Here is a 22,832-nt window from a genome sequence, read left to right as displayed (position 1 = left end):
AAGCCACCTTCAGCCTGTCAAGAGAAATAATTGCAAAATGATGCAGTAGCACCCGAGTTGCTGAGATCTGTGTCAGCTCTAACTGCGAAGTAAATAACGTACTGTATTTAATGGTCGAAGTTACTTGAATTCAAATGTTATTTTAATAAAATACCTCATCTGTCAGAAGTGCCAAAACATGCCATTATTGCACAGTCGTACTCAAGTGATGGCCGAGCACAATTTACCCACACAGCTTATCTGTTTCTACATCCCAAACTACCTGGGGCAATTCTCTATCAGAGAAGAGGCCGCTCTGATCTTCCCGATGGCAAAGCCGGATTACCCTTGGATGCCTTGAAAAGAGATGTCTCAAAGGGAAAGAAGAAAGTTTTCAGATGTGCCTGATTCTTTCCCCAAATTTACGGACGACTTTTTAACCTCACTTGTGCACTGTTGTAGCTATTCAATCCGCAATTCTGAAAACTCCGGATGGATGGACACATTTGAAAACATTAATCCACTTTCAGGTAAGCAAAGGTAGAGTTTGTTTTCAAGAAAAGAGATTTAGGGATGTCATGTAAAGTTATCAGGGTGAGATTTTACAATCAGTAGCAACAAGTTAATATTGTTTTTCTCACTGTTTGAAAAAGAAGTAAAAAAATAACATTACGGAATTGAAGAAATGAATACGTTAACAGCTTAGACTCTCCAGTTGGTTAGATTTTATACTTCCTTACAAGAATCTGTTCATATTAATTTCAGTCTGGTCTCCCAGGACAAGGTCCTTGGAGAACGTCAGTAAGCAGAGCCCCATGAGCGCTGGTGAGATAATGTAGTTTTTCCTCAGTGGACTTTCTGACAGAACCAAAATTTTGGGGTTCACAGACACGTTGATACAGCCTGTTTCCCCATAATGTCTGCAGAGAATAGTGGGACAAAACCAGCTAATGTCTGTGCTAACCAGCACCGGTAAATCCAGTCGTCTCTCTCCTTTGGGGAAAATTTATTTGCCAAAGAAAATTTCGTTGTAAAGCTGCTCAATTCTAAAAGATTGCATCAGCTAGCCTATCTGTTCATCATTCTAATCACCAACTCATCTATTTCTCATTCCAGAATCAGTTTAAAGCCAAATAATGGGAATTACCCATTAATTTACTCCACTTGTCATGTGCACAGCACCAGGAGAAGTCCATATCCTCTGCATCAAACTGTAGCTAAAGGATTAAAAAATCCAGTTTTCTTTGAAAGCAGAAGCAATGATGGGCAAGCAAGAGAAGGAGGAAAGGGCAGACAGTGAAAAAACTTTTCGTGCTGTGACACCCTTCGCTCCATTTTCCAGAAGGATCCATCTGGAAGGTTTATGAGCAGCGAACTGGCGTTTCTCTGCGGTGGAGCCCGTCCATCGCAGCAGGGCGGGAGCCAAGTGCAGCTCATTAGAGCTGGCAGCGGGCATCGTGTAGAGGAGTGACGGCCCTGCGCTGGGGGGGCAAAGGGGGAATCGGCGTTTGGGTGCTTGAGCAGAAGGCCATGGACGTTGGTTATCACTGGTGGTGGTGGTCAGAGGTACCGCCTTTGGAAATTTGGAAAAAATTTGTCAGGTGCAAAATTGCCTGCAGATGCGCAAGTCCGGTATGAATGGTAGAAGTCTTCAGGGGGGATAAATGGAGATGCTGTGAAAAGCTGTGTCTGCAAATAAGTCGGAAAGATTTTTGTGATCGTAAAAGAATTCACTTTGACTAAGGAACACTATTAAGTAGAAGTGAAGTGCTTCTGCACAACGAGCATGGCCTTCCTGAGCTGGCAAAAGGTACCTGGGTTTCAGGGAACGGCATTAGCACCCATTGCATAGAGCAGAGGAGAAGGTGCTGTGGGGTGCGCAACAGCGTGAGACTCGATGATGTTTGCAGCATCATTCACCTCTGCAGGAGGACCATGGCGGGGGGGAGAAGCAAGATGTGGGAGGCAGGAAAATTCACGACTGCAGGTGGATTGAATTACAGAACCACAGAATCACAGAACGGTAGGGGTTGGAAGGGCCCTCTGGAGATCATCTCGTCCAGCCCCCTGCCAGAGCAGGGTCACCCAGAGCAGGTTGCACAGGAACGCGTCCAGGCGGGTTTGGAATGTCTCCAGAGACGGAGACTCCACCACGTCCCTGGGCAGCCCGTGCCATGGCTCTGCCACCCTCAAAGTAAAGAAGTTGTTATTGAACAACTGAATTGTTATCTGTAACAGCCATCATTCAGAGGTGACGGAAATGCGTGTGATACGGAATCGGGTAAGGGCAGGTGGGCAGTGAAACCGCTGCCTGGCTGAGAACGGACACCAGTGGGCCAAACCTGGTGAGGTCTTTTAGTCCTACTGTGGTTTCTCCATCTGTGGAGATATTCACAAGCCGCCTGGACATGGTCCTGGGCAGCCTGGTCTGGGTGGCTCTGGAAGAGCAGGGTTTGAGCAAGGGGCTCCTTTCCAGCCCCATCCCTTTGGTGAGCCTGTGAAAAGGCACTGCCTTTAAGAATTCGCATTTGGACTTGTCTGCCTCTACATGCCAAAATGTTACACTTTAAATGCAGCCTTTGATATCTTCCTTTTTTTGGCTTCAAATTCTTCAGGTCGCTCTCTGTGAATTATTAAAATGTGTGCTAAAATGTGCAAAGCTCTGGCTAATTATGATGTACTGATTAATTTCGGTAGACAAGTGTGGCAGTTCTGATGAATATTAATATTTTTTAGGCTGGGAGCTGCTGGCAAGAGGAACAAGTTTTCTGCATGGGTAGCGAGTGTGGCAGAGCACTACGGGGTTGATCAACATCTCCTTGACTTTGCCCGGTGATGATTTCAAGTCTTGTTTGCGGCATCAACTTCCCCTTTACCAAATGTAAACTGTGAGCAACTACAAATGAGCTATGAATGTTTCTTATTAATTAGAGTCACCCTAAAATCACCGCCACCGCCTGAAGAAAGGAAGAATGAGTCATTGTCATGTTTCTATTTGACATCACCCACCGTAAAGTATTAGGAGTAACATGCTGCTTATTGAAAGTTAAGCAATGAGATTTGCAATTAAATGACTTTCTGGGAGAACAACAGATTTATATGGTAATACGGAACTTACTGCAGATGCAACATCCTCACAAATTTGTACAGGTGGGCTACTCTGCTTGCTAAAAGCTAGGTAAATAGCGACAGCAGCAGAAGAAAATTTTGTCCTCCCCTTTGGTCATGCTTTCCTCCTCACCTGGCCGGCGCTGTCAGAGCACATAAGAAGCTGTGGACATGCACACGCCGGCGTGACCATCAGTCAGAGCCACTGCCCCGGCCGCGGCCGTGTGCCGGGCAATATTTTAGCTTTAATCAAATGCAGCAATATTAACAAGGAAAGTCTTTTTGCAAGCTGACAACTCAATTATGAGTGAAAAGGAACTATTTTACTGAACTAAATTGAGAGGTCTACAAGAAAGGTTTTTAACTTCAAGGCTTTTGAGACTCGTGACATAGAGGCAAAGCCTTGAGACCTGTAATCATGGGAATGTGTTCAGCGACATTTTGCCCAGAAGTCATATCTAATAGGAGAGTAGTGCTAGTAGCGCCATCAGTTTTGTATTTTGATGAGATGCAGGTAAAGTTTTTTTTTTTTAAAAAACTTTATTTAAGTGCTATTACGCATAGGAAGTACAGAAGACATTACTTTCCCTGACGTATTCCCAGTGTTGAGGCTTCTGGGTGAGGGCCTCAGGAGGTGCAATGCATCCTACGTGTTTGGAGGCACCTGAGAACATGCGAGCAAAGCTCCTGTGATGTTCTCAAGCATCTCCTGCTCTGCTGGGGTGGTCTGGAGGTGAAAGGAGAATGGTTGATAGGCTCTGGATCATCTGCAGATTAATTATAAGAGCTGTTGAGACACTCCTGCTGAAAAGTATTGAAGTTTATATTTTTTTGTGAGGTATTTATATTTTTTTCGGTCATTGAAAAGAAGTTAGCGTGCATGGTTGGGTCACTGTAACCAGCACAGAATGTGGTAGTTGCATAAAAGAAGCATGGGTGTTACCAAGAAAGCAAGTATTTTTTTCTATGCGTTGCCTCTTTTTCCCAAGGAAAGAGGTCTGGGCTGCCCCTTGTTGCTGTCGAACGCTCTGTGGAGGAGGTGAGATCAGCAGCATGGACAGCCCCAAGGATGTCTGGCTGCTTGGGTCTGCCTGGGTGCTCCTGCGCACGCCAACTTTTACAGAAAAAACTCCAGTGGAAGTAGCTCACCTGGGATTGCAGGCAACGATTAAGATGTTGGAAGCTACTGGGCTGTGTGATCTTTGTAAGGAGTCGGACTGGAAGGAAACAGCATAAATAGGAGTGCAACGTAGAGGGAGATGGTGGTTTGGTTTGTGGGATGGCTTCTTGGAAGCCTCTTCCCCAGGTCTAGACAAGAGAAATAATACTTGGATTCCACCGCTGAGAATGAACGTCAGGAAAAAAAAAAGAAACGAGCCAAAACTTTGCTTTATTTTTTTTTGGGAAGGCGGTGTTTGTGGAGTCCCTGTGGCTAAGGTTTATGGCAGAGGAGAAGAGTGAAGGAATTGCTTGAGGTAAGAAAGGGAAAGAGAAACGGGGATATGAAAGTGGCACCTGGGTGAGCTGGGGGAGCTTGTTCGGTGCCGAACCCCGCGGAAGGGAAATAAACATTAGCGTACTCGGCATCTGCCGATCGAATCTTGACCTGTGAATAGGATGGCATGTCTGCCAACGGGATTACCTTCTGCCTCTCACCTTCTGCAGCACTTACGTGATGAATTCTACTTTCTGCTAAGCAAAAACAGGGGAGTTCATTTCCCCGGGGATTCTGCCATTTGCTTCACATGGCTTTGTACCCCCCCTGAGATTTACTTTTCGATTTTCTCTCGTTTGGCTTGTATGTGGAACCATAAACTAGGGTTAAATGTGACCTCTGTGGGCCAGGGGAACCTGGAGCATTCGTATTGCTTTTAAAGCCTTTGGGAAAAGGCAGGAAAAGATTTAATAATCTCCCCAATAACCTCCAGCCCCAACAGCTAGCTCCTGGCTTTCTATTCTTGGAGGTCTGGCAAAACAAGCGTAGAGGAGATGATTAACAGTAGTGTTCAACCTATATTTTCTTGACAAACACCCCTCAAGAAACAACCAAAACTCCATTTGGAGTAGGTTTTTTTTTGGTCTGAAGATCACTGAAAAACCTATTGCAATTTGCTGAAGGTCTTCCAAAAGGCAAGATGACGTTTGACGATAGAGCTTGTGTCTGTGACTAATCCCGACTTCTTGAGCTCCAAACGATTTTATCTGTACCAAAATTATCCTGGACGTTTTAATACAGTTACATGTACGTCAGGTAAATGCTTCTGGCGTTATTTTGAGGCACACAGTCTTATTTGAGACAACATTTGTCATCTGTGTAACGCAGCAGAAAGGTGTGCAGTAGAAAAAGACAGCAATGGCCTTACCTGAACCTGCAGCTTCCTAACTCGAATACCCTTTAATTACATAAAACCAGGCGAGTGAGGCTTGGTCAGGTGGAATCGCTGTCCTTTTCTCAAAATGTTGGTATTTGTTGGTGTAGCCCTACGCAAGTCAGTAGAATCATGCAAAAGCAGCTGGCAGTCAGCCCAGCACAGTGTTTGAAGCATCTGTTTTAATAGCTGACTGCCATAGTCTTAAAAAGAAAAAAAAAAGAAAAAAAAAGAATACTGTGGACTACAAAAGCTCTTCTTGTCAGGAAAAAAACCCCCACAAAAGTGTGATTATATAATTATATTATATAATAACTATTTTATATATATAAAATTTAATTAAATCATCAGAAAACCCACAAAAATTCTAATCCCAGCTCTATCGAGTAATTTCTAAAATTGTCTAAAAATCTCTTTGGTAGCCAATTTTATAATTCTGGGAAAACAAAATAAAAAATGAATGAGAAGTAAAACAGGCGAAGGATTGGCATTTTTTTCTTAAGGCAAAAAGCTGACCACGAATTTCATTAATTCTGCTTAATATCCTACCTTGACATTCATTGTAAGACCTTAACATTCACCTACAGTGATAAAGTATATAGAATTGGGGAAAAGAAAAAAAAAAAAAGGTTATTAGACCTGCTTTTATAATGTATATGAAACATACTGTGACCCTCATTAGCTTTTACAACAGCAGGAGTGATGGTATATGGGGATGCAGCCTCATGGATACAATTATGTTCCAGAACATCATTTATCGTGTGTGGAAAAAAACTGGTATTACTGTGATTACCACAACTAAAATTTAGTGTGTTCTGCTGTTTTTAAGCTGAGATGGAATCAGGGAATTGAAATAAATGATACAGCTTCGGATATTTGTCAGAAAGTAGCTTGCTCCGTTCAAGAATATGCCCTATATAAGGATGTTTTACAGGCTTACAAACAGCATCTTCAACCTGCAAAATGTGCTGCTGTACCTCACTGCAGCAAGACTTATCATAAAAGAACATTGTCGCTGAAGTTCTGATCGGTCCTGACCTTTGCCCCTTCGATTTGCTGAGTTTTTTGGTCAGAGCACCTACAAGTGGGGGAGCTTTTTGGTGCAACAAGCCGAACTCCCCGGATGAAAAAGTTGATGCCATGTTATTTACTACATAAAAATGTATATGTTATTTACTACATAAAAAGTGTATATTTTTTTTATGCCTGAAAATCACAGTATCATCTTATATGCAATTTCTGCAAATTTAAATGTATATACGGTGGAAGGGGATGAGGCCTCACTGCACAGTATATACAGTATCTATACATATTTGCACTGTATAAATAGGACTGTTCTTAACAGCCTGGATTTATTAAATTCATACATGAAACAGTGAAAATCATATTGAAAAACGTATGCAGAGGTTTCCTAGTAACTCCTAATGACCCATACAAAAACCCAACTACCAAATGGGCGGATTGGGGCATAGAGGGGAAACTCGCAAAGTTTTTACCCGAAAGCTGAAGGACTTGTGCCATCACCTCTTTCAAAGCCTAAACATTAGTTCATCCCAACCAGGTAGGGTATCCCTGCCCCTCTGTTTTCCCATCAGGATGTGACTGCCAATCACCTGTAGGTTTGCCACGGAGGCAAACAATCCTTATCCCTGCTGACGTTTCGATATTGGAAATACTTTTCTGGGTTAGGCACCGGTGCGGCTGGCGGATGCTCCAGCTGCCTTTCAGTACCCAGAACCGCATGGCGCAATTAAGCTTTTCTGTGGAGCCAGATGGATGAAACAGTAGCTCCCATCCGAAAAATCGGGCGCGTGCCAGAGCGCAAAGTATGATATGAGAGGCAGGCACCAGCCTTGGGAGAGGTTTTCTGCATTTCGCTTGCTGGAAGGTTTTGGCTGCCCTCAAAGGAGCGGTGAGGGGGTCTGGGAGCTCAGGGGACAGCAGAGCGTGCGGCTCAGGGATGCCTCTGGCTCCAGATTTCGGGAATCCAGGAGGTGGGGGAATGGCTCTTGTTCCTGCTGGGCTGCCGGGGCGCTTGCACAGGCTTGTGGCAAGGAGGCATCCGCGTCTCACATCAGATCCCTGGGACGGAGACAAACTGCTCAGCTCCAAATTTTTTCCTGAAAACTTGAGGTCAGGAAGGGGCAGAAAGAGACTCATTTTTTTAACATGCTCAACCTCCACTTTTAATTTAAAGGATACAATTTTCATTGAATTTAATAGGTAATATATGACAGAGCCTCTTACCTGTTTAATTAATGAACATAGCATTAAAAAATAAACACCAAACAACCTGAGGAGCTGCTGACTCCCCACCAATCCTTGTGATTTTTTTCCTTCCTTCCTCTTTAAAAGAAAAAAAAGTCATAGCCTTTTCTGGGACTTGAATTGAAATCTGAGCATTTGGATGTAATGAAAACAGTATTGCTTGAAATAGCATAACTTAAAAAAAAAAAAAAACAATCAAAAAATCCCGGGCAAATCAGTAAGTTATGTTTTTGATGTTTTTTCTTGTTTCTTATGAGGAGGCAGGGGCAGGGTTTGGGCACTCCCATCCGTCTCTCTCTGACAGGCCACTTCCATCATCTTCCTGGTGCGATAGATCAGGATGGGGGACTTCGACACGTTCATCGCATTAGCTGTGGCTCCTGTTGAAACAGTGTCTACACCAGTCACCAAAACTACACACTGAAATTACGCTGGGAGCACCGATTCTTTGACTTGGCTGGGAAGATAATTGAATCATGTTCTCTTCTGCTCCTTCAGAAGGAAACCCCATCACCGTTCGAAGAGCGAGAGTAAACAATAAGCATGGACCTTTGTTTATATGACACCCAGATAAGGATGATAAATCACTACTTTATTTTTACTTAGGAGAATTGAAATAACAGAGATGTCGACATCCCTCCTTTTGGAGATGATTATCACAAAGAGAGGGAACTCTGTCTGCTTGATTAAATGCAACATTTGTATAGATTATTCTCAGCTATGAGATGCTTTCAGATTATGATCTTCTTATTTCTATTGATTTTTTTTTTTTTCTTTTCTTTTTTCCCCGCCTTGTGATTTGTACACGCTGCAGCAGCCGACGCAGGGAAAGTCAAACCCAGGAACTGCAACAGTTTCCCCCTCCGGCTTTTTATCCTCTCCTCCTCACCAGCCTTATGCCCATCAGTCTGTGTCCCTGCCACTAAATAACAGAAACAGCGATTACCAGACCTGCTGCTGTCAAAACCCAGGCGCTGGGTCAGCTCTGGCAGACGTTTCCGGGAAACTGCAGGTGATGCCGGCTGGGATGCCCTGGGCAGGGGCTGGGTGTCCGCAGGATTCCCGGGGGCTCGGGGCAGCGAGCGCCCGCGGGGCTCAGGGCCAGGCCGGCGTGATGAAGGGCCTGGGTATTGTGCTGGGTTATTTCTGTCCCTATTCAGATTTTCTTTTGTTTTAGTCAGGCAAAGCTCCTGCTGGAGACAATAGGACTTTTATGGCAGCAGGGAATGCTAAATAGGGCCCTCGCTGAGTAAACTGCAGCTATCTTTTTATTCCAATACATAGCTGGATGCAACCGATATTATCAGAAGTATAAAGGGCTGTTCTTTCAATTACATGCTTGATTTAAAAAAAAAAAAAAAAAAAGGCTCGCTTAAATATTGGCATCTATGTCTACCTCTTGCCATAGGTAGCTATGCCATACTGGGTGCAACACGGGCGCTCGCAATGCCCGTCGCCTCTCCCTGGGTCTGCTGAAGCCATGGCCACACGGGCGGGTTGGATGGAGCAGCCTTGCAGATATTTGCTGACAAACCTTTTCAGTACAATCCTTTATTATCTAACCACAGTCAAGAGCCTACTTCACATGAAATATTTTCTGCTACAGATGGCAAAGCCTGAGACGGAGCCAACAACAGTGTAAAAATACATTTATATCAATGCAGAAGCCCTCAGCCAGCCAGCTTTCTCCATTTGTCATGTGCAAGAGGTAGCCTCGAAAACGTTTCAAATTCATTAAAGGAGCACATGGACAAAACTCTTCCGTTTTAATAAAATGTTGCAATCATACAGCACGTATTAAACATGTTTGTGCGCATAGAATAAAGAGACAGTGGTTTCTGGACTGTTGGTTTAGATTGTCCGTTGCTTTCCATCATCAGATATTCTCGTTAATTCATTACTTTTTATAACTTTTTTGCTGGTAGATTTTAAAGGCTTTCCTTCCTCCCTCTGAAAAAAGTCTCGGGACTACAGATTTGGCATTGTTTAATCCCTCCTTACGAGTCTGACTTATTTAGAAAATTAAAAATGATCGTTTCCCTCCTGCAACTGGCTCCTTCCAGGAAAATAAATGACTGTGTGGGGGTGTGTGAGCGGGGGGGACACAACACACTGAGGGGTACAGCTACATTCCACTGTCACCTTCTCCGTACCTGCAAACCAGTCTGGGGTTTCCTCTGCGGGCTCTGGAGATGCCGGGATGAGAGCGGGAACGGCACGGAGGGAGACGTGAGCCGCCAGCTTCACGGCATCCACCTCCCCGGGTAGCCCAAAGGAACAATTATAGCTGGAAACTTCGGTTTAACAGAGGCAAACAGAGTGATGAGAAAGCGATTTTGCATAATTAGGAGAATACCAGCAAACTTTTCTTACTGACATGACATTTTACGTTACTATAATTGTTCTGATGCAAAAAGGGAGAAGGAGAGCTTATGCATGCAAAGCTGAAATATCGTCCCGGTTGTAAGGACAGGCAGGCAACCACGGTGACTCCTGTGCATTAAAATATGATGAGACCATGTGGGAGAAACGTGGCATTTGCCCAACAAAAACGAACTATTTGACAGGAAAGCAAAATAGTACATTTTTCATCATGAACCTTTCATTCCGGCTTGTGGCATTTCTAACGCTGTTGCTCAGGATTTAGACACTGGCCTGGCATATCGCTGGCTCCCTGACAATAGTCAACTGTGTGTAAAGACAAACCCGTGCAGGGTGCTCCACCAGCGCTTTCACTCAAGATGAGGCAGTTTATTGAACAAAAAAATCCGTCAAGGTAGGAAGAAAAAAATGTCTTTACTTAACAACTCCCAGAAAATGCATGGTGTTAATTGACAGCGAAGGAAACCCTACGGGGACAAACCCACAAAAGCTCCGGGGAAGCCCGTGCAACGTGAGCACTCACTTAAAATGTTCTATATGTAAAAAAAGAGTGTATGCGCAGCCTGAAGGCTCACGAGCGGGGTGCGAGGGGAGTCTCCCCATATTAACGACTTGCTCTCCAGGGGATGGAAAGGCTGCCCGCAGTTCCGCTGTTCCAACCAAAGGGTGGAGCTTTGCACAGGCTCTGGGTAAACGTCCCACCTAAGGACTAACACCCAACTATAATTGCTTGGATGAAAAAGGGAGAAGGAGAGCTTGTGCATGCAAAGCCGAAATATCATCCCGGTTGTGAGGACAGGCAGGCAACCACGGTGATTCCTGTGCATTATTAGAAGACCACGTGCGAGAAATGTGGCATTTGCCCAACAAAAACGAACTATTTGACAGGAAACCAAAATAGTACGTTTTTCACCATGAACCTCTCATTCTGGCTTGTGCCAACATTCAACACTCTCATGCATTTTAAAATGGTCCAGACTTACTGGATGACACACGCTTTTCAAAATTCTCTTTCGGAGCTGGTTGGTTGATCTTTTTCAGCAGAAAATAATTTTTTGATGAAATATCCTTTTCTGAAGGTATTTCTTGGACAAAAATTAGAATGAAGCGTAGACTGAAGGACTCTACCAGCATATCTCTACAGGCATTCAGCTGTACCTGCCAGCATGGCACAGCTCCTTGAGGGGGCTGGGGACCGTCCTTCTGGGGTGGCCCCCATCTCTCCTGGATGGCTTTGGCTGGGGGACGGTCACGGTAGAGCTGTGACTTCAGTACCTGAGCCGTGTAGCCTGTCCCCTGGGGAGAAACGAGGCCATGGCACACCATGAACCATGCGGCTGAGCAGTTACAGCTGAACATTAAGCTGATGCAAGATATCAGCATTTTAAATTTTCATGCTGATTTGAGATAGAAACATTCGGTATTAGACCACGTTCCACGGCGGAAACCTGAGGGGTGTTTCTGTTCGATTGTATTCTGAAAGAATTTAAAAACATAATTTTAGGCACTGGAAGAGATGGCTCAGATTCGCTAACATGTGTCCTTAGTTCTTACAGATTATAAATAAAATAAATGCTCAAAATCCTTTACGGTCTTATTCTTTGAAAATAAGCTTCCAGGTGAAAATACCTCTGGACTCACAGAGTTGATAGGTAGGCACCAGTTCATACTCTGTTACAGTATATGATGGACTTACTTATGGTTTTCCTATTGAAATTCTGACAATTCTGCAATTATGTTTTCTTATCAGCCTGACCTTCTGGAAAGCAATGACTGCAGTAAACCAAATTTTCATTAGTCTTGCTTGTATTTCGATGAAGTCAGACCAAGTTGTGCCCCTTATAACTGAAAAATTTTGCCCCCTTACCAGTGAATGAGAGACCTCTGGCTCAATATTCAACCACTATATTGTTTTCTAAGTTTGTTTTTTTTTTTTTTTTTCCCCAGTCCAAATTTCCCATTATCCTTAATGCTGAAATAAGGCTTCTCTTCTCGAGCTCAGGCAACCCTTATGTACTCCCAGCTGGGAAAAGGTGGGGATCAGATGGCTGAGATGTGTCTGGAAGCCTCCAAAGTGCTTCCAGCAGACCTGAGCTTGGGCACTATTAAATTGCTATTGCTCTATACCAGTACAGGTAATTTCCAGGAAAAATTCACCACATCTGTTTCACTGACAATACAATCCCCAACACCACTCGTAGAAACTCTGCGTGTGAGGCCAATATTATTATCCACCTCCGAGTTTGCCTGTATCTCCAGATTATTATCCATCTTTCAGTGTCTTGTATCTCTAGAGATAAGATGCTGTTGTCTGTTGTCTTGGGTTAACACAAAACGATGTAGTTGCATATTTATGCGCACAGCTTCCTATATACCAAAACTGCTTGTTTGATCAGAGATTAAAATACGGACACTACCTTTTGTCTAACTTTTTCACCAGTTTCTTAGGAGCTGTGTTTCATCGGAGTAAATCTGCCTGCCTAGAAACATCACAGAATAACCTTCTGAAAAAGAGACAACACTGAAGTACTGCCTGGTTAACATAATGTTCACAATATTTCCCTGCTGCAATCTCCTATGTGGCTAATAAATACTTAATGAACAATGGTCTGGCTGGTGACAAGATGTTAATAACACCAGAGAAGATCTGTTGGACTTCAGCTGCTGATGAGAACTGGATTTTGTCTCAGTTTATGGCCAGGAAGGTAATTTTATTTTCTTTTTGATGCATTTTGATATATTGCACGTCCTGGTAGGTTTAGAAAAACGACATTACAATTAATTTAAATCAGCTATAACATTTGATAAGATGGATTGATTTTAGGTTCTCTGTACTCCTTTTTTGCTTGATCCTAAACTTCATCAGCGAGGTTGATGCCCCTCTTTTGGGACACCTCTATTATACTTTACTGCAATCATTTTTGTTTCATTTCTATCCTGTCCTGTGACAAGGCAAAATAAAAATATTTTGATATATGATATCAAAATCAAAACAGCTGGGGTTTATCTCCTGGCTGAACTGGACTGATGGCAATGCAAGGGCACGTAACTTAAGCAAGTAGAAGCAAGCCAAAAGCATGCATGGCCTACACGAGATCCTCAATGGTCTGTGCCCAGCACTTGTGAAAACCCGCCCTTTGCGTCTTCTGGGTGAAATCCCTCATGCTTTGGTGACAATGCGAGTTTTGTGGCTTCTGTTGGGCAAGAATCCCACGTTAGGAGATTCTGTAGATTAGTGGGACTGTGCAAGGAGAGCTCATCGTTTCTATGAAAGTCCACGGTAACACGGACTCAGGCACAGGTTTATCTGGTTTTAAAGGCCAGTTTATGGCCATTAGTCTGATCCTTTCCATAATCTGGGCTATAAACTTTAGCCAGCTGCTGGGATATCAGACATTTGCGTTAAAGTGAGGGCAGCTGAAGGTTTTCCAACTTTTTCAGTGGGATTAAAATTTGCAGTTTTAGCCATTATTTAAAGCTGTATTTCTTTGTTTCAGAAACCAGTGCAGGAAGAACAGTACAATGGACTCTGATGACAATAAATGGTAGTGAAATGATGTTATTGCTAACTATTTGTGCTGCACCTTTTGTGGTCCCCTTTCTTTAATAAGTTTATCTCCGATTTGTATCTTTATTTACTTGTTAAGGCTGCTTGTGTGTCAATAAACCCTGTCAGGGGCCACCATACAAGAGGACAACTCTGGCATTGGTATTTCACCAGCTGTGATGCGAGTAGAAATGCTCCCTGCTTGTCTAATGATAATTCTTCAATTATACATCAGATACAACCTAAACTTTAGTTAAGATTGCACACAGAGCAAGGCCTAGTGAAGAAAATCAACGTGACGTGCATCAATTAGACGATTTTTAGAAATAAATATTAAATTGATGATGACTGTGAGAAATAGGATATTTAATTTACTACACAGTTTGGCGTTTATTGTCATATGGGAAATAGGGAGAGATTACTCTGATCTGTAATTATGGTGAGAGGAGTCAGACAAATAATGCTGTGCATTAGGATCCAGCCATATTTCCATCTCCAGTTCATCTTACAGCAGCAGAAAATACATCACTTTTTTTAAACTTAAGTATCTTACACATTTTAGGCTCCTTTGCCTCCTTTGCTAACTCAGCTCAAACTGTTATGTTTTAGGGACTGCGTTGCTGGCTGTCAATTAGAAGTCAGACATTAGCTGATTAAACTGTTTTTGCTGTGTGTGGTCTCTGGAAAGGAGCAGTTTCATAGGGTCACTCTGTTTCTTTGTGTTTTCTTTCCAAGGAATGTGTATTCTTCCCTTCTTTCACCTGTTTATCCATTTGCACACTAGAAGCAGCATTGTGCTGTGTTTAGATATAACGCATTAAGATACAGTCAAAACAAAATTCCAAGTAGAATAGTGTAATATCTCCATCTTATTCTCCCTTTTACCTTGGTTTAAATTTCAAGCCTGCCCACAGATACTCAGTTTTATTTCTGTTTCTCTGATTAATGGTATTATCCGATGAGCCCATCTACAAGGTCCTACAGCGCCGTGTCCCTGGCAGGGGACACCCCTCCTGTTGATGAGCAGGAGCAGGGCCCAGCTCCCTTGCACATGGCAAAGGCTTCATCTCAAAGTTGTGCATGAGAAACCCGCCCCTTTGGCTTGTCTCTTTTCCCATTGCCAAGCATGGCAAAAAGAAGGAGGAAAAAAAAAAAAAAAAAAAGAAAGGCTTATACTCCAAGCTTTTAGCTATCCTGGCTCTTAAAAAATGCTCATTACCATGTTCATAGAAGAAACATCCCATAGCCAAAGGCAAACGAGCCTCTCACCCTCTTCTAGGAGGCAGGTGAGGAGGGATGCAGCTGACTGTAGTTAGATGAGCAGCCAGGTTGTAGCTGATGGGTTCTACCAGCCCTTGGAGACTTGGGTTTGTAACAGGAACCACTGAGAGGACAGAAATTGTTGAGATGCCTCCAGTTACTACAATAAGAACTGAAATCAACTGGGTGTCAAAAGCACTTTTTCCTTTCCAGCCCACTGAAAGGATAACAAATATAATGATGACTAATCATGTTCGTTGCAGTTATATATGTGGTTTTATCCTATAAGAGATCAAAGCAGAGCTTGTGCTTTCACAGAAAGAGCCAACTGGCACCTTCTTAGTTTTATAAGGGTTGTCTGGAAGACATTTGTATTTAGATATGCAGAAGGAGTAAAGGCATAAATGTGCAATGCCAAGAAATTAAATTTCCCAGTCGTAAGTCCTTCAGAGGGAATGCCGAGTCATGCCATAACATTATTCATATTTCAAGATATTTAGTTTCTTTTTTTTTAAGCTAAAATGTAAACACATCTTTGACTATAAATTATTTAACACATAAATTTTAGTAAGTATGTGAATATGACAGCTTTATTTGATAAGGGATGATTTTTTCTTCTCTTTAGTTCTTTTTAATCCTTCCTTTTAATAAATGCTGATAATGAAACAGAAACTGTAATATCTTTTTTCATGTGCGTGATCATCCTAGGAAAAAAAATCTGACCACTCGGACCTTATTCATGAAATTCTGAATGCTCATCTATTGGAGTATTTTATCCAAGTGAAAACAAAATTATAGAAATTATACAGTTGTGTTACCACAGAATTATGCCAAACTATAAGAAAGCTCATATACATTGTGCTTTTAAACAAAATCAGACTTCTAGGTCTAAAAATTTCCCAGGTTTAATCTTACTGTATCAGGACACAGAAAAAAGCTGATGGTCCTTTTTTCATCATTCAAACTGTGAAATAATAACCAAAATAAGTGAGGAAGTATAGAGCTTTTGTGTATAGCTATGATACAAACGGACAGTATATAAAAATGTATAGTACTTCCATGGTTAATTACAAGTTTTGGCCTTGCTCAAGAAATAATATGAATTTTCCTCAAATTAGTCCTGACTCTACAGTTCAAGTTTGGTAACTTATGAACAGGTACAAGTTTATCTCCTTTCACAATCATAGAGTCATTGAATTTCTAGGTTCTTTGTAATATTTTCAGGGAAGACATCCTCCTGCCTGCTAAACCAGCACAGGAGCTTTTTTTTTTTGCTTAACAAATGCTGTTTGTCAGCCTTCTGGTGTAATAAATATTTTCCGTGTAAGAGTAGGGAAAATTTATTCTTCTCACAGAGAAAAAATTTTGCAGGACTTTCCTATGGCCTTATGCTTCCTATATTACCCCTCACAGGAATTATGGATGGGTGGTAAGTAACACGTGTAGGTAATAGCAATATATAGCCCTGGAAGTCAGTCCAGACTTCTCTTTGTAACTCTACCATCCTATCCTCAAATTCACTATGTAAATAAAAAAGAACTTAACATGACATGCATCAACTTCATGACTATCCCTTAAAAATACAAAATCCTAGCAGGAATGGGATTTAATTTCGGAATGTCTGTTGCGTTGTAAATGTGATCAGACCAGGAAAAGTGCTGGGATGCTTGGTTCAACCCTCCCGAAACAGAGATCTAATATTTGGATCTGATTTCTTGTCCAAATACCAACCCATCCATCTTCTTAAGTGGCCTCAGTATTTAACTTTGAATTTAGATTTCCCAGCCCCATTGCTCTTTCCGATGCCCCGTGCAAGTCAAGCTGTGCTGTGGCCACCTGCCTGCTGGGACTCAGTGGCCTGATTTCAAGAAATGTGACCGAGTTCATTTGTAGTTCCTGTAACAGAGGGTTTGCTGGAGGGCAGCGATAAATTTCAGATTTCCACTCCTTGGCAGGGGTTGGCGATGTCTTTCCCAACAGTTCAGAGAACTGGGAGGGGAGCAAGGAACATTAAGACATTTTTGGATTTGCTGCTTTGAGTCTTGACAAAAAAAAAGTTGTGCTCCTGAGGACTGTTGATTTATTTTGTTATTTCGATATAGCATCAAAGAGTGATTTCTTATTTCCTTTTGATTATGGATATTTTCCAAAAACTGAGTAATCACTGGCACTTGGTATCCAGTGTGAAAGCGCAGCCCGCGTTCTCGCTGGAAGAGTCTGTAAGTGGGGGTTGCACAGGGTAAAAAAAAAAGTGTTTTAGCATTAGGGCTCTGCAAGCTCTGCCAAATGCAATGATTAGACAGAAGTGGCCCTTGTTGCTGATCCCTCCCATTAGAAACATCAAATTCAGTAAGGCTCTTTGGAGTTCAGTGGCCATCTTGTACACCAATTCACTACTGGGTAAGTACCTTTGGAAAGACGACTAATGTAGAAGCAAAGGAGCCTAATAATTTAAGGCAGATAGTTACATCAAAGTTTAGCTTCGATATTAAAGGTTGGAGGTAAAGGTTGGAGGTCGTCTTGGGCAGAGTGACCATGAAATGATAGAGTTTTCAATTCTTGGTGAAGGGAGGCGGGGAGCCAGCAAAACTGCCACCTTGGATTTCCGAAGGGCAGACTTTAGCCTGTTTAGGAGCATGGTTGAGAGTGTCCCTTGGGAGGCAGTTTTGAAGAGCAAAGGTGCCCAGGAAAGCTGGTCATACTTCAAGCAGGTGCTCTTAGAAGCACAGGAGAAGGCCATCCCCATGTCCCGAAAGACGAGCCGACGGGGAAGAAGGCCAGCCTGGCTAAATAGAGAGCTTTGGCTGGACCTCAGGAAAAAAAGGAAGGCTTACATTCTCTGGAAAAGGGGCTTAGCAACTTATGAGGATTATCAAGATATAACGAAGCTATGCAGGGGGAAGATTAGAAGGGCCAAAGCTCAATCAGAACTCAGCTTGGCCACTGCAGTTAAAGATAACAAGAAGAGATTTTTCCAGTATATCAACAGAAAAAGGAAAACTAGGGAAAATATAGGTCCACTGATGAATGAGACGGGTGCCCTAGTGGTGGAAGACACAGAGAAGGCAGAGTTACTGAATGCCTTCTTTTCTTCGGTCTTCACTGATAAAGCCGTCCCTCACGCATCCTGTACCCTGGAGGCAAGGGGGAAGGTCGGGAGAGAGGAAGATTTTCCCTTAGTTGAGGAGGACCGGGTCAGAGACCACTTGGCCAAGCTGGACATTCATAAGTCCATGGGCCCTGACGGGATGCACCCGCGAGTGCTGAGAGAGCTGGCAGATGTTATCGCTAGACCACTCTCCATCGTCTTTGAAAAGTCATGGGGAACAGGAGAGGTGCCCGAGGACTGGAGGAAGGCTAACGTCACTCCAATCTTCAAAAAAGGCAAGAAGGAGGACCCAGGGAACTACAGGCCGGTTAGTCTCACCTCTGTCCCTGGGAAGGTAATGGAGCGACTCATTCTGGATGTCGTCTCCAAACACATAGAGGAACAGGAAGTTATTGGAAGTGGTCAGCATGGATTTACCAAGGGCAAATCATGCCTGACCAATCTGATAGCTTTCTATGATGTTATAACGGGTTGGCTGGATGAGGGGAGAGCCGTAGATGTCATCTACCTTGACCTTAGCAAGGCTTTTGACACTGTCTCCCATAACATCCTCATTAGGAAGCTGAGGAAGTATGGGCTAGACGAGGTGACAGTGAGGTGGATCGAGAGCTGGCTGAGTGACAGAACTCAGAGGGTTGTGATCAGCGGCACAGAGTCCAGTTGGAGGCCTGTAACGAGTGGTGTCCCTCAGGGGTCAATACTTGGACCAATTTTGTTCAATATATCCATTAATGACCTAGATGAGGGGACAGAGTGTATCCTCAGCAAGTTTGCTGATGATACCAAGCTGGGAGGGGTGGCCGACACTCCAGAGGGCCGTGCTGCCATCCAGCGTGACCTGGACAGGCTGGAGAGCTGGGCAGAGAAGAACCTAATGAGGTTCAACAAAAGCAAGTGTAGGGTCCTGCACCTGGGAAGGAAGAATGCCAAACACCAGTATATGTTAGGGGCGGACATGCTGGGAAGTAGTTCTGAGGAGAAGGACCTGGGGGTCCTGGTAGACAGCAAATTATCCATGAGCCAGCAGTGTGCCCTTGTCGCCAAGAAGGCCAATGGAATCCTGGGCTGCATAGGGAAGAGTGCGGCCAGTAGGTCGAGGGAGGTCATTCTCCCCCTCTACTCTGCACTGGTGAGGCCACAACTGGAGTACTGTGTCCAGTTTTGGGCTCCCCAGTTCAAGAGGGACAGGGAACTACTGGAGCGAGTCCAGCGTAGGGCAACCAAGATGATTATGGGACTGGAGCACCTCCCTTATGAGGAAAGGCTGAAAGAGCTGGGACTCTTTAGCCTGGAGAAGAGAAGGTTGAGGGGAGACCTGATTAATGTTTACAAGTATCTAAAGGGTGGGTTGAAGGAGGACGGAGCCAGGCTCTTTTCAATGGTTCCCAGCGACAGGACGAGGGGCAATGGGCACAAGCTAGAACATAGGAAGTTCCGTTCAAATACACGGAAAAACTTCTTTACAGTGAGGGTGACAGAGCACTGGAACAGGCTGCCCAGGGAGGTTGTGGAGTCCCCTTCTCTGGAGATTTTCAAGACCCGCCTGGATGCAGCCCTGAGGGATGCGCTTTAGGCAATCCTGCTCTAGCAGGGGAGTTGGACTAGATGATCTCTAGAGGTCCCTTCCAACTCTGAAGATTCCGTGATTCTGTGATTCCGTGATACAAGGTCAGTATGGAGACAGAAGAGGAGGGCAGGGACTCTGTTGGCTTCTGCTGGTCTGGGAATTGGAAAGGCAGCTGTGTTTCTTAAATGTTGTGCTGCCAGAAAGGTTTCTGACCTATTCGAGAGGGGAAAATAGGTCAGTTAACTCTTACAGAGTCCCAAAGAAAGAAAAATGATCCTTAAAAAAAAAAAAAAAGAAATAAAAAAAGAAATAAAAAGATATTAGGTCACTACCAGGGCATGAGAAGTCCTCCCTGCCCTGCCAAAAAAGCTCATACCAAAACAACCCCCTTCTTGTTCCAGGTAAACTCGCAACTGGTGAGATCTGCCTTGGTGCATCCTGGATTCTTCTGGGTTTCTGGACTAGCGTGAATCTGTTTTCAGTTTTGCAGAAGGGTTTGCAGAGACAGAGCGAGCTCCGCGGCCAGGGGAGCACCTGCACGCCCGGGTTGTCCCATTGCTCCTCCTGTGGCTGGGACCTTCCGCCCTGGCACTGCCCTTTCACTGCTGTTGGAGCTCTAATTTCCAGTTGCTCTGAGACGATGTCCTCTTAATCATCATCTCTTCATCTACTCTTAATCATCATCTTCTCTCCCTCTCAACGTTTCCTTCCAGTTCAGTATTTCAAGAGTGCTCACTGGTTCTTATTGGAAATAGCCTGAAGTGCACAAAAATGGAATATGTCTGAAAAGCTACATATTCAGGGGTTTCAACAAGCTTCAGCACATCTTTTCACTCCCTGAACAAAAGGAGAGCCCCAGTATTCACTTCCGTGCCTTCTTCTGTGAAGAGCCCACAAAGCATGTATAAAAGAAAGGTTAAAATGCAAATTACTGTAAGGCTCTGAGGTATGGGAGCAGAACTGAAAATAATACTGAAAACTTTGTGAAGGCTGCATTGCTTTCTGGAGATGAGGGGGGACCACACTTTCTATATTCTTATATTACTGTACGTCAGATGTTTTAGCAACAATAACTAGTATTTTTTAAAAAAAAACAACAATAAAAAACCCAAACAAAACACCTTTAACCATTTTTCAGAAGAAATCTTGGGTCTACCTAGATCCAGAGGATGTTTTTACTGACCGTAACCTTTTCTCTGGCCATTAGACTGGCACGTGATGTGCCTGGGAAGCTGCAGTTCTCACAGTGCCTAATGTCAGGCAATTCCCAATGTCTTGCAAAACTGGAGCGCCTGAGGTCGGGGGTTTTCCCAACAAAGATGGAGTTTCCCAGGACAGGTGGCTCCAGGCTCCATCCCATGATGATGGTCCCATCACATCTCTCCTCAGCTGCAGGAGCAGTGCTCTTCTTTGAATACAGTGGTCCCGTATTGACTGTCACAGCGCGGGATGGCTACAATGGTGACAAAGAACTGGGAAACAGGAAAGATTTCTCGATCTCAAATCCCACGGGTGTGATGCTTTGTCAAAAAATCTTCCATTTTTAGAAACAAAATACCTGATAAGCATGGTTACCCAAATATCCTCCAGGTTTTGCTTTTCTTTTTTTTCCCCCTAAAAGTGTTATTGCCACCGTCTGTCCCTTTTTAATGAAAAGTAACAAACAGCTGTTGGGATGTAATAACATTCCAAACCACTGCTTTCATGCACCAGTGTGCACAAGCATATGGATATCTTTAATGGAATAAAAAGTATTCTTATGAAATGTACATGAACATGAGGAAAAAATTCTTCACTTTGAAGGTGCCAGAGCGCTGGCACAGGCTGCCCAGAGCAGTTGTGGAATCTTCTCTGGAGATATTCAAAACCCGCCTGGACACGTTCCTGTGCAACCTGCTCTGGGTGACCCTGGTCCGGCAGCGGGGTGGGATGAGGTGGTCTCCAGAGGTCCCTTCCAACCCCTACCATTCCGTGATTCTGTACTCTTAGGCTTCGGTTATAAGAAAATTTAAAACGACCTCTGCGTTTCAACAAGACAAAATAACTTTTTTTCTTCTTATCTTCATAACGTTGTTTGCTAATGCCATAGGAACTTGTCTGTTACTTTGTTCCATAAAGTAATTTGCTTCTGAAGATGTGCGTATGCTCAGATAAATCTAAATAATCATAAAGTTGCTTATTTTCTTGGTGTCTGTAAGGGCAGAGGTCACGCCTTCCCCAGTATCTGTACACTTCAAGTCATACGGGAGGGTTTCAAGGGTCTTTGTCCTCCTCGATGTGGACCTCCAAACCCCTCAGGCTGGCCCCACTAGCAGATGCCCTCTTATAGCACCAAGTTGTACCCTCCTGTGGCAGGAAAAAGCTGTCTGTATGCAGGAAAATGAACTGGTTTGGAAAAGTTTCTGTATTGTAAAGGGAGAAACAGGAAGGGTTTTGGGAGTGGGAGCACTAAGTGTTCTGTGAGGAAGAACTTGAAGCTGTCCGAATACCCTTGTTGTTGGTTTTAACGATCTCACGATGGAAATGCTTTCTCTTTCTTAAAGTAGTAATAATTTTCTTTGGAAGCGTAATTGTGACAAAAAGGTCCACAAAAAAGCAGCGTTTCCAAGTCATCAGCACAAATGCTCTGATTAACCTAATCATGCTCTTTTTTTCCTGCATATTTAATTAATGATTTTTCTGTGATGGTGATTATTTTGTCCAAATTTATGATCAGAAAAGGGAACACTTTCCTGAAACAGGAAAAAAAAAATAAAAATCACCCAGCTCTGAGAAATCCCCCAGGCAAGAGTGGGAAATGGAACTGCTGATAGATTTGTTTTCATTAGGTACCCGAATGCATTACAATAATTATGTCAGTTCCGAGCTTTTCTCATCTGCAGCCCAGCCCTATAGCAATTTGATTAGAAAATAAAAAACCTGAAGGGAACGGGCTGGAAATACGAAGACAAGGGACACTGGGCTTCACAAGAGCAAGGAAACGATGAAGCAGGTTCCTCATTATTCAGCAATGGGTTTAATTCAGAGCGCTTGCACAGGAACAAAAGCATGCACTTGACAATGATTTGTATGATTTCTGCACGACCATATTCTGGGCAGGAGACCAACTTCTGCTAAAAATGCTTCTTTAAGTGGCGCTGACTGGAAACGTTCACATAATGCAAACACTAACATCTGCATGACTTTTTTTTCCCCCCCTCTCTTAAGGGTAGGGGTAACTTTAAAATAAAATAAAACTATAAT

The sequence above is a fragment of the Rissa tridactyla genome, chromosome 6 (genome assembly GCF_028500815.1).
Source record: "Rissa tridactyla isolate bRisTri1 chromosome 6, bRisTri1.patW.cur.20221130, whole genome shotgun sequence".
NCBI classification, from domain to species: domain Eukaryota; kingdom Metazoa; phylum Chordata; class Aves; order Charadriiformes; family Laridae; genus Rissa; species Rissa tridactyla.
Note: the sequence above shows the minus strand (reverse complement) of the source record.